General features: G+C 38.6%; 1 protein-coding gene across 1 annotated transcript in view; it reads left to right on the top strand.

Moving 5' to 3' along the window:
* The first annotated feature begins 247 nt into the window (after nucleotides 1-247).
* LOC117317116 (solute carrier family 12 member 8-like) overlaps nucleotides 248-17,190 on the top strand; it is an 87,423-nt gene continuing 70,480 nt past the window's right edge. Inside the window, exon 1 of the mRNA XM_033871912.1 lies at nucleotides 248-312. The gene's annotated coding sequence lies outside the window, so the exon portion shown is untranslated. The remainder of the gene's footprint in view (nucleotides 313-17,190) is intronic.

The following is a 17,190-nucleotide window of genomic DNA, read 5'->3' on the forward strand; positions in this document are numbered from 1 at the left end:
CGTGAGTTGTGATTGGTCGAAAAGGAGACGGAAAATGTGATTATTTAATTCATCGTCGTTGAAATTTATTGAGTGCGTCAATTTGAGCTTAATATTTTAGTTTTGTTACTATTTAGATAACAAATAACAAAAAAAATCACATATTTACTTTTGTGAATAATTAGTCGTGGCAGGTTCCCGTTTCCGACGGATGATGTGATAAGCATGCTGATTGGCTCAAAGCTTTTACTCGAGGTAAAGGGTAAAGGTCGAATATTGACCCCGCATGACAATAATGAAAGTATGTGTTTGGTGTTTTCGTGGATGATACAGGTAAGGTATATTGTATGAGAACTGACTTAATTTGATATCGTTTGCCGTTTGTATGTTATGTTTGATGTCATTTTACATTAATGCTGCTCACTATTTTAGTCTATACAGTAGGTGGATGCTAAGCGTATTCAATTACCTGTACGGTAGCATATAATATACAGTTATATATAGAGAGAGCACACTCTATATACAGTAGATCTCTTATTATCTTATATGTAGAATACATGGTCTCATGGTCAAAGACTCCCACTCTGATAAAGATAGCTATGATATTGGGAGTTCTGTGAGTGTGGTATGTTACATTAAAAAAAAACCCACAGGATTGTACTTTCGACTCTAATTATAAATTACATTTAATAATGTTTTAATTAATTAAGATAATACAACTAGACTAGTCTATATATAGTATAAATACGGATTGCTTTTTTTGAAGTTATGCAGTAATGAAGAAGATTTAGATGCAAAGGCACATAGTTGATTGTAAAACATTCCAAAACCTTCAAACTAAAAAAAAGATACAAAAAAAATTAAAAGAAGTATTTTTATTGCAATGGTATATATATGTATAATTTGTGAAGTAGTAATAACGACAGTACAGACAAATAAATTGTCAATATATAATTTATATATGCATCTTTTTCTTTCCATCAGTGACAAAACTCATAACCTGAAATTTATGTATCTTTTTAACAAATCATTACCCAGTGACTGATATCTAGCTATACATGTACATGCGTACGTATATAAAGATTACAGTTGTACAAAGTTATTAGTACTGTACACTAAATAAGCTCTTTACATATGTATACATATGTTGTAGCCATAAAGTTGATGTGTAGTAGGAAGGAGTAATGAAAAATACCCTACCCATCCTGGGGCTTGAACTACTGACCTTTGGCTCGCAAGGCAAACATCCTACCATGGCCACTAGTCAAAAGACAAATTCCTGCTAGTCTGTAAGGTAGAAAGGTGATCTTAATACAATTGTTCTCGATCTCCAATTTACACTATTGAGCTCCCTCCTTCGCAAAGTCTTTGCCCACAAGATAACCACAACCCAGGTTCTATTGCGCCAAGAAAGCCTTTCCCCACAATCTATATATATATATATATATATATACATGTACACGTAGCTTTGACTTGGAGTGGTCTCAATGGCACCAAGTCTGTATAAGGAAGGAGTAATGAAAAATACCCTGCCCATCCTTGGCTTTGAACTAGCGGCCTTTCACTCTGAAGGCAAACATCTTACCAGTAGCTATATATAGGCTAAGGGGAAATTCCTGCTTTCCACTTTTACAGATGTATACTGGTGTGACATCAATATGAACTACAGCTAAAGTGTATAGAATTTTATCATTTCAGTGCATTTTCACACTAGCCCAAGTTTCCTCTTGCCCTAACACCATGTCTGGTTTATAGTCAGGGCTAGAGGAACCTTGGGCTATTTCACACCAAAAGGAGAAACTAGGCTCTAGGCTCAGTTCTGGCTGGTCAGCATGGACAACACATTTCAGTATACATTGTACATGTATGAGCACTTTTGATTGGTAGTAAAATTATTGTGAATGTATAGTTTAGATTGCTTCCGGGGGTCAAAATAGCGAAATTCTCATCAGGTAAATCTGGTAAGATTGTGCTGTCCAGGCGCGGATCCAGGATTTTCAAAGGTGGGGGCAGTAAATTAGTGATAATGCGAGCACCATAGGCGCGAGTTTTTTTCTGGGGGCCGCCAAATATAACAAATTTGCAATCTTTCGGGATCAGGTGCGGATCCAGGGTTTTTGATAAGTGGGGTGGGGGTACTTTAGACCCTATTTGACCAGCATGACTACACGTTAAGACTACAAAAAAGATTCCTCATCCGAAAAAAAAAGGGGAGGGGGGGGTCTAGACCATATATCCCCCCCCCCCCCCCCCCCCCCCCTCCCTTTTATTGATAACAGAATTATGGAAATCTTTTAATAGACAGAAGTTTAATTCTTCTTGAAGTGGAAATGTTGATGTTCACCAATTCAAACAGCATTACTGGAATAGATGCAGCCATATATTGATACATCATTTTTAGTGTTTGTGTATCAAAGATATTTCTATGATATTCTGTTCCAGCAGAAAATAAACTATAATTGTATTTCTTTTTTTTCGATTCCTTTATACTCTTCATTCTGCACCATCATAATACTGTATTTTAATTCAGAACTGTTACATACATGTATACAGTCAAACCTGTTATAGCGGACACCCAGCTTATACAGTGGACACCCAGCTTATAACAGCCACCACATTGAGAACCCCCAATATGATAATCATATTGTATATATATAGTGGACACCTTCCAAATGCAGACAACGGACACATTTTTTTATCTGGAAATTGAGAAAATTAAAGAGTTTCATTGCCTACTCCAATGAAGCTGATATAACCCCATCTTTGCTGATATAACCCCATCTTTGCTGATATAACCCCATCTTTGCTGATATAACCCCATCTTTGCTGATATAACACCATCTTTGCTGATATAACACCATCTTTGCTGATATAACACCATCTTTGCTGATATAACCCCATCTTTGCTGATATAACACCATCTTTGCTGATTGTGCATTATTGACATTATGTTTGGGTGGTGACTTGTTTTATTATTGATGAAACTCTGACACGAGTTGCATCACAGCTGTGGTGGCTGATCATTTTGTGATAGCTGTTATAGATGTAGATTAGTTTCCAACTTTTTGTTGCAATATGTTACATTTTTGGTTAATATAGACTTAACAGGATTCAGATATTGATGTTTTTGATAATGGAGTGCAATTGATTATCACTTGTTGTTTACATGCAAAAACATTTGTGAAATATAGATTTTTCAACTTTGTTTATTTTATTTTCTATATGATATGATCTTGATCAAGTGTAAGGGATTAATCCAGCCCTGCGACAGATTGTCATCAGATCAAAATGACATTCATGTGATAGGACCTGGAGATAAGTCTCGGGAGTAAATGAAGACATAGAGGACTGGGATATTCCAATCTAATTTCAATTATTATGCAAGAATTTTTCAAAAATTTAAGTCAAATTAAAACATGTCAAATAGCAGGGTTTTTTTTCCAAAAATATTTCAGTTCTGGCATGTGATAGCATATATGTATATATATTCTTACTCCAGAGAGAACCTAATGTCAAATATCAGTACCCTTGCAGAATTATAAAGTATATGATATTAATGCCTTTCAACATTTGCATCAAAAACTTAGTTTGTATCCACTTAAAAAGTCTCAGTCCAAAATATGTCAAAAGCAGGCTTTTTCCCAAAAAAATCTTTTAGTTCGACTCTTGAAGGGGATAGTACATTGTATGACCCTGGTCTGCAGGGACCCTAATACCAAATATCAATACATGTATATATATATACGTCACAATCAATTGTGCCTAACTTTACTGTTTTAGCTTGTATATGATTCATACCAGGTTTAGTAACACAAAATAATTCTGTAGTCAACTGAATGGATTTAATAATTATGATTCATAAATAAACTAATTATTAATACGTAGATCTACATACCTGTACAGTATAGGTCTTCATTTGTATTATGAAATACATTATGTATACAAAAAAAAAAAAAAATGAATACTGATTAAAGTGTAATTGTATCTTAAAATGTTAAGATGTTGTTTCTGATCTGAGCTGTTTAAAAATTACCATGGTAAACAAAATATATCCTTGGTTGGTCGGGTATCACAGTGGTAACAAACATGCCTTTCATCTACAGGGTTTTCCCTGACACAGGTTTCCTGCGTCTTATATATAATTAAAACACAGTAAAAACATATATATAAATGACCCCCAAACTAAGTGTCTGAGCTCCCTTGGGATGCATTGTAATTCCAAAATCTGCCATACAATAAAGAAATAACAGTTGATGTTAAGATACTAGTATTGTATTGTGTTTGTATTGTATTTTATTGAGGGGCCACAGTGTTTGTATTGTATTTTATTGAGGGGCCGCGGTGTTTGTATTGTATTTTATTGAGGGGCCGCAGTGTTTGTATTGTATTTTATTGAGGGGCCGCGGTGTTTGTATTGTATTTTATTGAGGGGCCGCGGTGGCCGAGTGGTTAAGGTGTACCAACACTTTATCACTAGCCCTCCACCTCTGGGTTGCGAGTTCGAAACCTACGTGGGGCAGTTGCCAGGTACTGACTGTAGGCCGGTGGTTTTTCTCCGGGTACTCCGGCTTTCCTCCACCTCCAAAACCTGGCACGTCCTTAAATGACCCTGGCTGTTAATAGGATGTTAAACAAAAACAAACAAACAAACAAAAGTATTTTATTACTTACTTAACTGCTGTCATGGGACTCCTGCATGCATTTCAAAATGGGACTCCCATTTCATGTCTGAGGGTCCCTGGGACCCTGCATAACACAATTACAGGGAAAAGCCTGCATCTAGGTGGCAAGGGTTTCATTCCCCTATAGGATGTACTCTAATTGGTTACCTAGCTCCTAACCCTATCAGAGCCTACAAGTGTGATTAATATAAGTTGATATGTAACCTCATTATTTCACAATTGTTGTAAAATAAATAATGTTTTCATCAACATTATTGTATTGTTGAAACTGTTATCCAAAATGTAGAGGTACCTACCTGACCATGGGGGTTTATATAATTATACTATAGTATACTCCTGTTTCGTGCACTTCCATCCAGGTCAAAATCTGTGATTAATGATAAGTTGATATAACTTATTTTATAATTGTAATATATAAATACGGTTTATTTATGTATCTCCTTTTACATATGAAATGTAAGGTAAAAGTTATTCACAAATAAGCCCTCGTCAAATTTTAATACTTAAACTTATCGCTGAAGGGGCCCTGCCAATGTAAACTGAGAATGAATATGGTACAAACTACAAAAGATGAGAGCTCAAGGAGTCTGGAGTCAACAAACAAAATTCTAGATGGACTTGGAGAATGTACTTTAAAAGCCTTTTTATCTGTCTTTTTCAATGGTAAATAAATGTCAGTGGACCACCTTCATGATTCAGTGGTATATATATATATAAATATATAGGTATCACAGGTGTGATCTTTGCCTAGAGGCAATTAACATATAGATATACAATACTGATAGTCGATGATTACCATAACAATTATATAATGAAAGAAATGGTAAAAGTTTATCTGTATAATGTAAGTAAACATCTGCAGCATGCATTGAGGTGCACATGAAATACATTTTTATTATAAGTTATATAATATTTTTGAATACGAATTTATATTTAAACATGCTGATGTAGCCTGCTACATTCATATGTATTTTGATACATCTTGTTGATCTAGATATATTTAAGGATGAACGTGATAATCAATAGATTGTACTTATAAACCAAATATTTATTATAAGTAATATTTTTATTCGCCCGTCGAAAGACGGGACGTATTATGTTATCATGTTGGCGTCCGGGCGGCACATATGGTGTCCGGACCATAACTCCAATACTGCTCGACCCAGGCTCTCCATACTTGACACAAATATACATCTTGATGAGCCGGAGTGTCGAATACCAAAATCATGCCCCTTACCCCCTTATTTGTGGAGTTATTCCCCTTTGATGATTTTACTTATCCGGACCATATAACCCCAGTACTACTCGACTCAGGCTCTCCATACTTGACACAAATATACATAGTATGCCCCTTACCCCCTTATTTGTGGAGTTATTCCCCTTTGATGATTTTACTTTGGGCACATATGGTGTCCGGACCATATCTCCAGTACTACTCGACCCAGGCTCTCCATACTTGACACAAATATACATCTTGATGAGCCGGAGTGTCGCACACAAAAATCGTGCCCCTTTCCCCCGTATTTGTGGAGTTATTCCCCTTTGATGATTTTGTAATTGCTCACCATTCACTTAATAACGGTATTAGGAGGCTGATTCTTTGCAAGGAGGTTCTTTTAATGTATATATTCTGTATATAAACATGTGAACTATTTTTTGTGTTGTTGTGTCTAAACCAAGGTTTCCCATATTTGCAACATATATACACCTTCATCATTTAAAGTTGCCCTTTGGTTTCGACTACACACAATTATGTGTATCAATATCTCCTTCTAACTTCACAGAAGGTCAACTCCCCCATCAATTCAGTTCACAGAAGGTCAACCCCTCCATTAGTTCAGTTCACAGAAGGTCAACCCCTCCATTAATTCAGTTCACAGAAGTCAACCCCTCCATTAATTCTGTTCACAGAAGGTCAACCCCTCCATTAATTCAGTTCACAGAATTCAACCCCTCCATTAATTCAGTTCACAGGTCAACCCCTCCATTAATTCAGTTCACAGAAGTCAACCCCTCCATTAATTCTGTTCACAGAAGGTCAACCCCTCCATTAATTCAGTTCACAGAAGGTCAACCCCTCCATTTATTCAGTTCACAGAAGTCAACCCCTCCATTAATTCAGTTCACAGAAGGTCAACCCCTCCATTAATTCAGTTCACAGAAGGTCAACCCCTCCATTAATTCAGTTCACAGAAGGTCAACCCCTCCATTAATTCAGTTCACAGAAGGTCAACCCCTCCATTAATTCTGTTCACAGAAGTCAACCCCTCCATTAGTTCAGTTCACAGAAGGTCAACCCCTCCATTAATTCAGTTCACAGAAGTCAACCCCTCCATTAATTCAGTTCACAGAAGGTCAACCCCTCCATTAATTCAGTTCACAGAAGTCAACCCCTCCATTAGTTCAGTTCACAGAAGGTCAACCCCTCCATTAATTCAGTTCACAGAAGGTCAATTGCAACCCCTCCATTAATTCAGTTCACAGAAGGTCAACCCCTCCATTAATTCAGTTCACAGAAGTCAACCCCTCCATTAATTCAGTTCACAGAAGGTCAACCCCTCCATTAATTCAGTTCACAGAAGGTCAACCCCTCCATTAATTCAGTTCACAGAAGGTCAACCCCTCCATTAATTCTGTTCACAGAAGTCAATTTCATCCCCTCCATTAGTTCAGTTCACAGAAGGTCAACCCCTCCATTAATTCAGTTCATAGAAGGTCAACCCCTCCATTAATTCTGTTCACAGAAGTCAACCCCTCCATTAGTTCAGTTCACAGAAGGTCAACCCCTCCATTAATTCAGTTCACAGATCTCAACCCTCCATTAATTCAGTTCACAGAAGGTCAACCCCTCCATTAATTCAGTTCATAGAAGGTCAACCCCTCCATTAATTCTGTTCACAGAAGTCAACCCCTCCATTAGTTCAGTTCACAGAAGGTCAACCCCTCCATTAATTCAGTTCACAGATCTCAACCCTCCATTAATTCAGTTCACAGAAGGTCAACCCCTCCATTAATTCAGTTCACAGAAGGTCAACCCCTCCATTAATTCAGTTCACAGAAGGTCAACCCCTCCATTAATTCAGTTCACAGAAGTCAACCCCTCCATTAATTCTGTTCACAGAAGGTCAACCCCTCCATTAGTTCAGTTCACAGGTCAACCCCTCCATTAATTCAGTTCACAGAAGTCAACCCCTCCATTAATTCAGTTCACAGAAGGTCAACCCCTCCATTAATTCTGTTCACAGAAGGTCAACCCTTCCATTAATTCAGTTCACAGAAGTCAACCCCTCCATTAATTCTGTTCACAGAAGTCAACCCCTCCATTAATTCAGTTCACCAAAAATAATGTATATTTTTGTAATATTTGGACCATACCAGTCGATATAAGTAGTAAATGTAAACTAAAAAGTTATATCAACTTACAGTAATCTCTCTTGACGTGGTTAGAAGCACACAAGGGGTCTTATTTATAATTATTGCGGGATGAAATTGGAGTACCTGGGGAAAACACCATGTGGTAGGACAGGTGACCTTTTCATGTTAGATTGGGGAATCGAACCCGGTCCATATATATCACTGCCACGTACATATACCCAAACACCCTAAACAATAATTTAGTATGAAGGTCGATTAAAGCTCCTGTTTAAAGAGAGATACATACGACATGACTCTATAGTTCAGAAGTAAGTACAAATGCCTCAGCTGTAATGATTGAAGCCACATATATATATATCCATGTAAATTGCTACTTCTCACAGCTACATCAGTCCTCACTACAGATAATATGTGATCAAGGAATAATATGCAGCTGGCCATAATCGAAGGTTACAAATACATTTATCTGTCAAATATATTCTATTCTACAACAGAAGATGTCCAGATAAGTATGAGATTGCCATGGTCAGCTATCCTAATAAGACAACTGTCAGCACCCCCAGGTATATATATATATAGGGCCACATAAGGCTTGCCTTACAAGGTCTGTAGCTTTATCTGCCAGTTGTTTCAATGTGAGAAAACCCAGCCAACAAATCAATATGTTGCCTCCTTGTGTCTGCCAATCAAACGCTAGCTCTACATCCTATCCTCATTATTGATTTGGCTTTCAGGGGTTCCCCACGGGGAACAAATAGTGATACTGATATCTTGATCCCTTCTGTAATTATTACAATTAAAAAGATGTTGACAATTCAGTTGAATTTGTCTGCAGATGTCCATAATTAATAAGTTAACAAGTGGGTTGAAACTAGTAATAACAGGCTTGATGACAATATATACGACATAATGTTGTGCTGATGAAATCTTTAAGCATGTGCAATCCTTTAATTCAGTGAAGGGGCCATGGTGGCCGAGTGGTTAAGGTGTAACGAAGGGGCCACGGTGGCCGAGTGGTTAAGGTGTAACGAAGGGGCCACGGTGGCCGAGTGGTTAAGGTGTAACGAAGGGGCCACGGTGGCCGAGTGGTTAAGGTGTACCAAGGTGTACCGGCACTTTAACACTAGCCCTCCACCACTGGGTTGCGAGTTCGAAACCTACGTGGGGCAGTTGCCAGGTACTGACTGTAGGCCGGTGATTTTTCTCCGGGTACTCCGGCTTTCCTCCACCTCCAAAACCTGGCACGTCCTTAAATGACCCTGGCTGTTAATAGGACGTTAAACAAAAAAGTTAAACAAAAAAATTAATTCCGTGATGTTTGATAGAGTTATAACCCTTGATTTTTGTCAGTAGTTTTTTTGTCAACAAATCTCTATCAATTTTAAACTGATCTTTTTGAATCTTAATCATTTTTATTATATGTATAGACTTTATTAAAACTGTTTTCTTGTAAATAATGCATTCTACCCAGGATGTCACTTTGGTGTGGGACAGACATGATATTGTACATTCTACCCAGGATGTCACTTTGGTGTGGGACAGACATGATATTGTACATTCTATCCAGGATGTCACTTTGGTGTGGGACAGACATGATATTGTACATTCTACCCAGGATGTCACTTTGGTGTGGGACAGACATGATATTGTACATTCTACCCAGGATGTCACTTTGGTGTGGGACAGACATGATATTGTACATTCTACCCAGGATGTCACTTTGGTGTGGGACAGACATGATATTGTACATTATCTACCCAGGATGTCACTTTGGTGTGGGACAGACATGATATTGTACATTCTACCCAGGATGTCACTTTGGTGTGGGACAGACATGATATTGTACATTCTACCCAGGATGTCACTTTGGTGTGGGACAGACATGATATTGTACATTCTACCCAGGATGTCACTTTGGTGTGGGACAGACATGATATTGTACATTCTACCCAGGATGTCACTTTGGTGTGGGACAGACATGATATTGTACATTCTACCCAGGATGTCACTTTGGTGTGGGACAGACATGATATTGTACATTCTACCCAGGATGTCACTTTGGTGTGGGACAGACATGATATTGTACATTCTACCCAGGATGTCACTTTGGTGTGGGACAGACATGATATTGTACATTATCTACCCAGGATGTCACTTTGGTGTGGGACAGACATGATATTGTACATTATCTACCCAGGATGTCACTTTGGTGTGGGACAGACATGATATTGTACATTCTACCCAGGATGTCACTTTGGTGTGGGACAGACATGATATTGTACATTCTACCCAGGATGTCACTTTGGTGTGGGACAGACATGATATTGTACATTCTACCCAGGATGTCACTTTGGTGTGGGACAGACATGATATTGTACATTCTACCCAGGTTGTCACTTTGGTGTGGGACAGACATGATATTGTACATTCTACCCAGGATGTCACTTTGGTGTGGGACAGACATGATATTGTACATTCTACCCAGGATGTCACTTTGGTGTGGGACAGACATGATATTGTACATTATCTACCCAGGATGTCACTTTGGTGTGGGACAGACATGATATTGTACATTCTACCCAGGATGTCACTTTGGTGTGGGACAGACATGATATTGTACATTCTACCCAGGATGTCACTTTGGTGTGGGACAGACATGATATTGTACATTCTACCCAGGATGTCACTTTGGTGTGGGACAGACATGATATTGTACATTCTGACCCAGGATGTCACTTTGGTGTGGGACAGACATGATATTGTACATTCTACCCAGGATGTCACTTTGGTGTGGGACAGACATGATATTGTACATTCTACCCAGGATGTCACTTTGGTGTGGGACAGACATGATATTGTACATTCTACCCAGGATGTCACTTTGGTGTGGGACAGACATGATATTGTACATTATCTACCCAGGATGTCACTTTGGTGTGGGACAGACATGATATTGTACATTCTACCCAGGATGTCACTTTGGTGTGGGACAGACATGATATTGTACATTCTACCCAGGATGTCACTTTGGTGTGGGACAGACATGATATTGTACATTCTACCCAGGATGTCACTTTGGTGTGGGACAGACATGATATTGTACATTCTACCCAGGATGTCACTTTGGTGTGGGACAGACATGATATTGTACATTCTACCCAGGATGTCACTTTGGTGTGGGACAGACATGATATTGTACATTATCTACCCAGGATGTCACTTTGGTGTGGGACAGACATGATATTGTACATTCTACCCAGGATGTCACTTTGGTGTGGGACAGACATGATATTGTACATTCTACCCAGGATGTCACTTTGGTGTGGGACAGACATGATATTGTACATTCTACCCAGGATGTCACTTTGGTGTGGGACAGACATGATATTGTACATTCTACCCAGGATGTCACTTTGGTGTGGGACAGACATGATATTGTACATTCTACCCAGGATGTCACTTTGGTGTGGGACAGACATGATATTGTACATTCTACCCAGGATGTCACTTTGGTGTGGGACAGACATGATATTGTACATTCTACCCAGGATGTCACTTTGGTGTGGGACAGACATGATATTGTACATTCTACCCAGGATGTCACTTTGGTGTGGGACAGACATGATATTGTACATTATCTACCCAGGATGAATACAACTTTGGTGTGGGACAGACATGATATTGTACATTCTACCCAGGATGTCACTTTGGTGTGGGACAGACATGATATTGTACATTCTACCCAGGATGTCACTTTGGTGTGGGACAGACATGATATTGTACATTCTACCCAGGATGTCACTTTGGTGTGGGACAGACATGATATTGTACATTCTACCCAGGTTGTCACTTTGGTGTGGGACAGACATGATATTGTACATTCTACCCAGGATGTCACTTTGGTGTGGGACAGACATGATATTGTACATTCTACCCAGGATGTCACTTTGGTGTGGGACAGACATGATATTGTACTATGTACATTCTAGTATATTTTCACTTGTGTTGAAAAGTTATCATCATGTTGAGTTAAAATAGGTTAAACTAGTTTGCATTAAAATTTTGATACTTTCCAAAATCATGTGTTTTCCGACCGATTCCCATCAATGAAACAGATAGGAATCATTCTTTTATTTATACAAAGAAGTCATTATGGAATTTGTGAAAGTTTTCATCAACCAAATTAAAATTAAATTAGTTCTGTCTAAAATTTTATATCATCATTATAAGCTCATTTCTAAGGTTAGAAAATGAAAAAAAGGCTGCTTTGAATTGTGTCACTTGGAATATTGACCAAACAACTTTTTATTCATTTTCAGAGTATTAAAAATTTCCAGGTAATGTGAAATGGTTCGTTCACATAAAAAATAACTATACTTTAGACTGTACCATAGTTTAAACAAAAAGTTGTATTATAATTACTGTACAATAAGCAATACTCGTTTGAGTACCGGTAAACCAATTCCAACATAATTTGTCTTCAGTAATTAAGCAATTTATGTTCCATGTTGACAAATGAGAACATTGATTTTTTTCTATGTTGTATATATACAACTGACAAATGTTTCAAGTCAGTTGTAGAAATACAAAGAGCAAGTCTAGGGCAAATTTTAACAAAAGGAAAAAACTTGTTTACAAATTTTGTGTAAAAACTATATAATTATAATAATAGAATATCTTCGATGCCTGTATACAGTATAAAAGTGGTGGGACACTCGACGCTCTACCTTCACACCTGTCTGTAGAGGTCTGTATACAGTATAAAAGTGGTGGGACACTCTACCTTCACACCTGTCTGTAGAGGTCTGTATATAGTATAAAAGTGGTGGGACACTCTACCTTCACACCTGTCTGTAGTGGTCTGTATACAGTATAAAAGTGGTGGGCCACTCTACCTTCACACCTGTCTGTAGAGATCTGTATACAGTATAAAAGTGGTGGGACACTCTACCTTCACACCTGTCTGTAGAGGTCTATATATACAGTATAAAAGTGGTGGGACACTCTACCTTCACACCTGTCTGTAGAGGTCTGTATATACAGTATAAAAGTGGTGGGACACTCGACGCTCTACCTTCTCACCTGTCTGTAGAGGTCTGTATACAGTATAAAAGTGGTGGGACACTCTACCTTCACACCTGTCTGTAGAGGTCTGTATATACAGTATAAAAGTGGTGGGACACTCTACCTTCACACCTGTCTGTAGAGATCTGTATACAGTATAAAAGTGGTGGGACACTCTACCTTCACACCTGTCTGTAGAGGTCTGTATACAGTATAAAAGTGGTGGGACACTCTACCTTCACACCTGTCTGTAGAGGTCTGTATACAGTATAAAAGTGGTGGGACACTCTACCTTCTCACCTGTCTGTAGAGGTCTGTATACAGTATAAAAGTGGTGGGACACTCTACCTTCACACCTGTCTGTAGAGGTCTGTATATACAGTATAAAAGTGGTGGGACACTCTACCTTCACACCTGTCTGTAGAGGTCTGTATACAGTATAAAAGTGGTGGGACACTCTACCTTCACACCTGTCTGTAGAGGTTTGTATACAGTATAAAAGTGGTGGGCCACTCTACCTTCACACCTGTCTGTAGAGGTCTGTATACAGTATAAAAGTGGTGGGACACTCTACCTTCTCACCTGTCTGTAGAGGTCTATATATACAGTATAAAAGTGGTGGGACACTCTACCTTCACACCTGTCTGTAGAGGTCTGTATATAGTATAAAAGTGTTGGGACACTCTACCTTCACACCTGCCTGTAGAGGTCTGTATATACAGTATAAACGTGGTGGGACACTCTACCTTCACACCTGCCTGTAGAGGTCTGTATATACAGTATAAACGTGGTGGGACACTCTACCTTCACACCTGTCTGTAGAGATCTGTATACAGTATAAAAGTTAACATTTTATTTATCTCGGACAAATATGAATATAAGGAATGTTAGGTCAAGGTCACATTTCGTTTTCTAGAAAATCATTGTCAGCACTTAAGGGATTTGAATCAAGCTGAAGGCTGTTGTTCGCACTACTGTATTCTGAACATGCTTCAGCTGTTGTGATCATGAACACTCGATCTGTATTCTGAACATGCTTCAGCTGTTGTGATCATGAACACTCGATCTGTATTCTGAACATGCCTCAACTGTTGTGATCATGAACACTCGATCTGTATTCTGAACATGCTTCAGCTGTTGTGATCATGAACACTCGATCTGTATTCTGAACATGCTTCAGCTGTTGTGATCATGAACACCCAGTATTCTGAACATGTCCCATCTTGATGTATAACCACTAGCCTGTGTTTGACAGTTTCAATAGCCAGGACAATGGGCTATGTTTTCATGGTCTGTATGAACAGAATTTAATTTTAGTTACCGCTTTGATGCCAGAAAGATAACTCCATATACATGTTTTATGTCATTTTAAAGTGTCTGACTTGTTGCGTTGAATGCCAATAAGCCAGTTTGCCATTTCTTTATTTTTTAAGGTTTTGTTTGCTGCACTATACCAAGTACTGCCTATTATAGTGAGAATGGAATTAAACAGTGATGATATATATATATAAGCTATGAAATTATGTATTCATTGTACGAAATATCTTGCGCAGTCATGCATGTATACGTATATAATGGTAATTGTAGAACAAGTATGGTCGCTGACACTCGATTGTTAATTTTACTTATTGATATATTTCGGGTCTATTATCACGTTGATATGGATGTGATGTAATGTGAAGAATAGCCTATATACAATAGATGGCCCACCTAGTGCACATGTAATTAATTTATAAAAATATATATATAGTTGTGAAAATCATACTGTATAATGTAAGCTTATAACATCTTCTTGTGCCAATTACATTTTGATACATACAATTTACAACAGGAGAACATTAAGTCTGACATACCAGAAACCCCTTCTGGGGCCCCATTAAGATGAAGGCTGGTACATTATAGTGTGTGTAGCAATCCTTGAGATGCTGACTTCAGCTACCTCACTGTGTGGACTCCAGCAAATTGTCACCAAGGTAGATTTCTACTGGACTGTAATATGGACTATAAGCATATTTGACACCCCATAATTTCATATTTGCACGGTGGTGATTGCAATCTTTCCTTGCTACCTGGTAGCCTTCGGCTGTAGGAATTTCACAGCTATATTTACCAACATGTAAGGTTTTGGGTTTTAAAGAAAGAAACATCCCCCAGGATCATGTTCAGAAGTAATCAAATGTCACTTTTTTGGGGAAAAGCATAATTTACCTTTAAAAATTTGTACTTTACAGACATAGGCTCCTACAGATTTGTGACAGGAATAATTTTATAGGGGATTCAAGGTTACAAAATTTTATTTTCAATTTTTTTTACAACAAAAGATGTCCAATTAAGTTTTGCCTGGTGTAAAAAAGAAAAATGTACACCCCCAGGATTATTTTGGGCCCCTGCTTTGCCTTACAGGTTGTGCTTTTGCAAAGTTGTTTCAAATGGGGGCCCAAAACAAATAATATGTGTCCTGGTTGACAACGCAGTTTACATTTCCCAATTATTTGGCTTTAGGGGTTCCCCACGGGGAAAAAATGTTGACGAATTTGATTTCCCCTTTGAAATTTTTACAATTTTAAAAAATTTACAACCCGTTTGAATTTCTGCGATGAAAATTTAATAACCCCCAAAGGGGGTTGAAACTATAATAAAGGGGCTTGGGGGACAATATAGGGGACATAATTTGTGTGGAAACTTGAATTGAATTTTAAAATTCAGTGAAGGGGGGCACAGTGGGAGGGGTTAAAGGTTTTTTTACAAAGGGGCCACGGGGGCCGGTGGAAGGTGTAACGAAGGGGCACGGGGGGCCCGATGGTTAATTACCAAGGTTTTTTTTTCCCGGCATTTTAAACTGCCTCCCCGGGTTTTGCAAAGTTGAAACCCTCGGGGGGATTTTGGGTAAGACTGTACCCCGGGTTTTTCCCGGGCCAGTTTCCTCCCCTCCAAAACCTGGGGCAGTCTTAATACCCGGTGTTTTTGGGGAAACAAAAATTAAACAAAAAATTAATTTGTGTTTGATAGGTTTAACCCGTTTTTGTCAGAAGTTTTTTTGAACAAATTTTCAATTTTAAACTGTTTTTTGAATTTAAATTATTTTATTGGGGTAGCTTTTAAAACTGTTTTCTTGTAAAATAACTTTCACCCAGGATGTCACTTTGGTGTGGGACAGACATGATATTGTACATTCTACCCAGGATGTCACTTTGGTGTGGGACAGACATGATATTGTACATTCTACCCAGGATGTCACTTTGGTGTGGGACAGACATGATATTGTACATTCTACCCAGGATGTCACTTTGGTGTGGGACAGACATGATATTGTACATTATCTACCCAGGATGTCACTTTGGTGTGGGACAGACATGATATTGTACATATCTACCCAGGATGTCACTTTGGTGTGGGACAGACATGATATTGTACATTCTACCCAGGATGTCACTTTGGTGTGGGACAGACATGATATTGTACATTCTACCCAGGATGTCACTTTGGTGTGGGACAGACATGATATTGTACATTCTACCCAGGATGTCACTTTGGTGTGGGACAGACATGATATTGTACATTCTACCCAGGATGTCACTTTGGTGTGGGACAGACATGATATTGTACATTCTACCCAGGATGTCACTTTGGTGTGGGACAGACATGATATTGTACATTCTACCCAGGATGTCACTTTGGTGTGGGACAGACATGATATTGTACATTCTACCCAGGATGTCACTTTGGTGTGGGACAGACATGATATTGTACATTCTACCCAGGATGTCACTTTGGTGTGGGACAGACATGATATTGTACATTATCTACCCAGGATGTCACTTTGGTGTGGGACAGACATGATATTGTACATTCTACCCAGGATGTCACTTTGGTGTGGGACAGACATGATATTGTACATTCTACCCAGGATGTCACTTTGGTGTGGGACAGACATGATATTGTACATTCTACCCAGGATGTCACTTTGGTGTGGGACAGACATGATATTGTACATTCTACCCAGGATGTCACTTTGGTGTGGGACAGACATGATATTGTACATTCTACCCAGGATGTCACTTTGGTGTGGGACAGACATGATATTGTACAT

Source organism: Pecten maximus, chromosome 18 (assembly GCF_902652985.1).
Source record: "Pecten maximus chromosome 18, xPecMax1.1, whole genome shotgun sequence".
Taxonomy (NCBI): domain Eukaryota; kingdom Metazoa; phylum Mollusca; class Bivalvia; order Pectinida; family Pectinidae; genus Pecten; species Pecten maximus.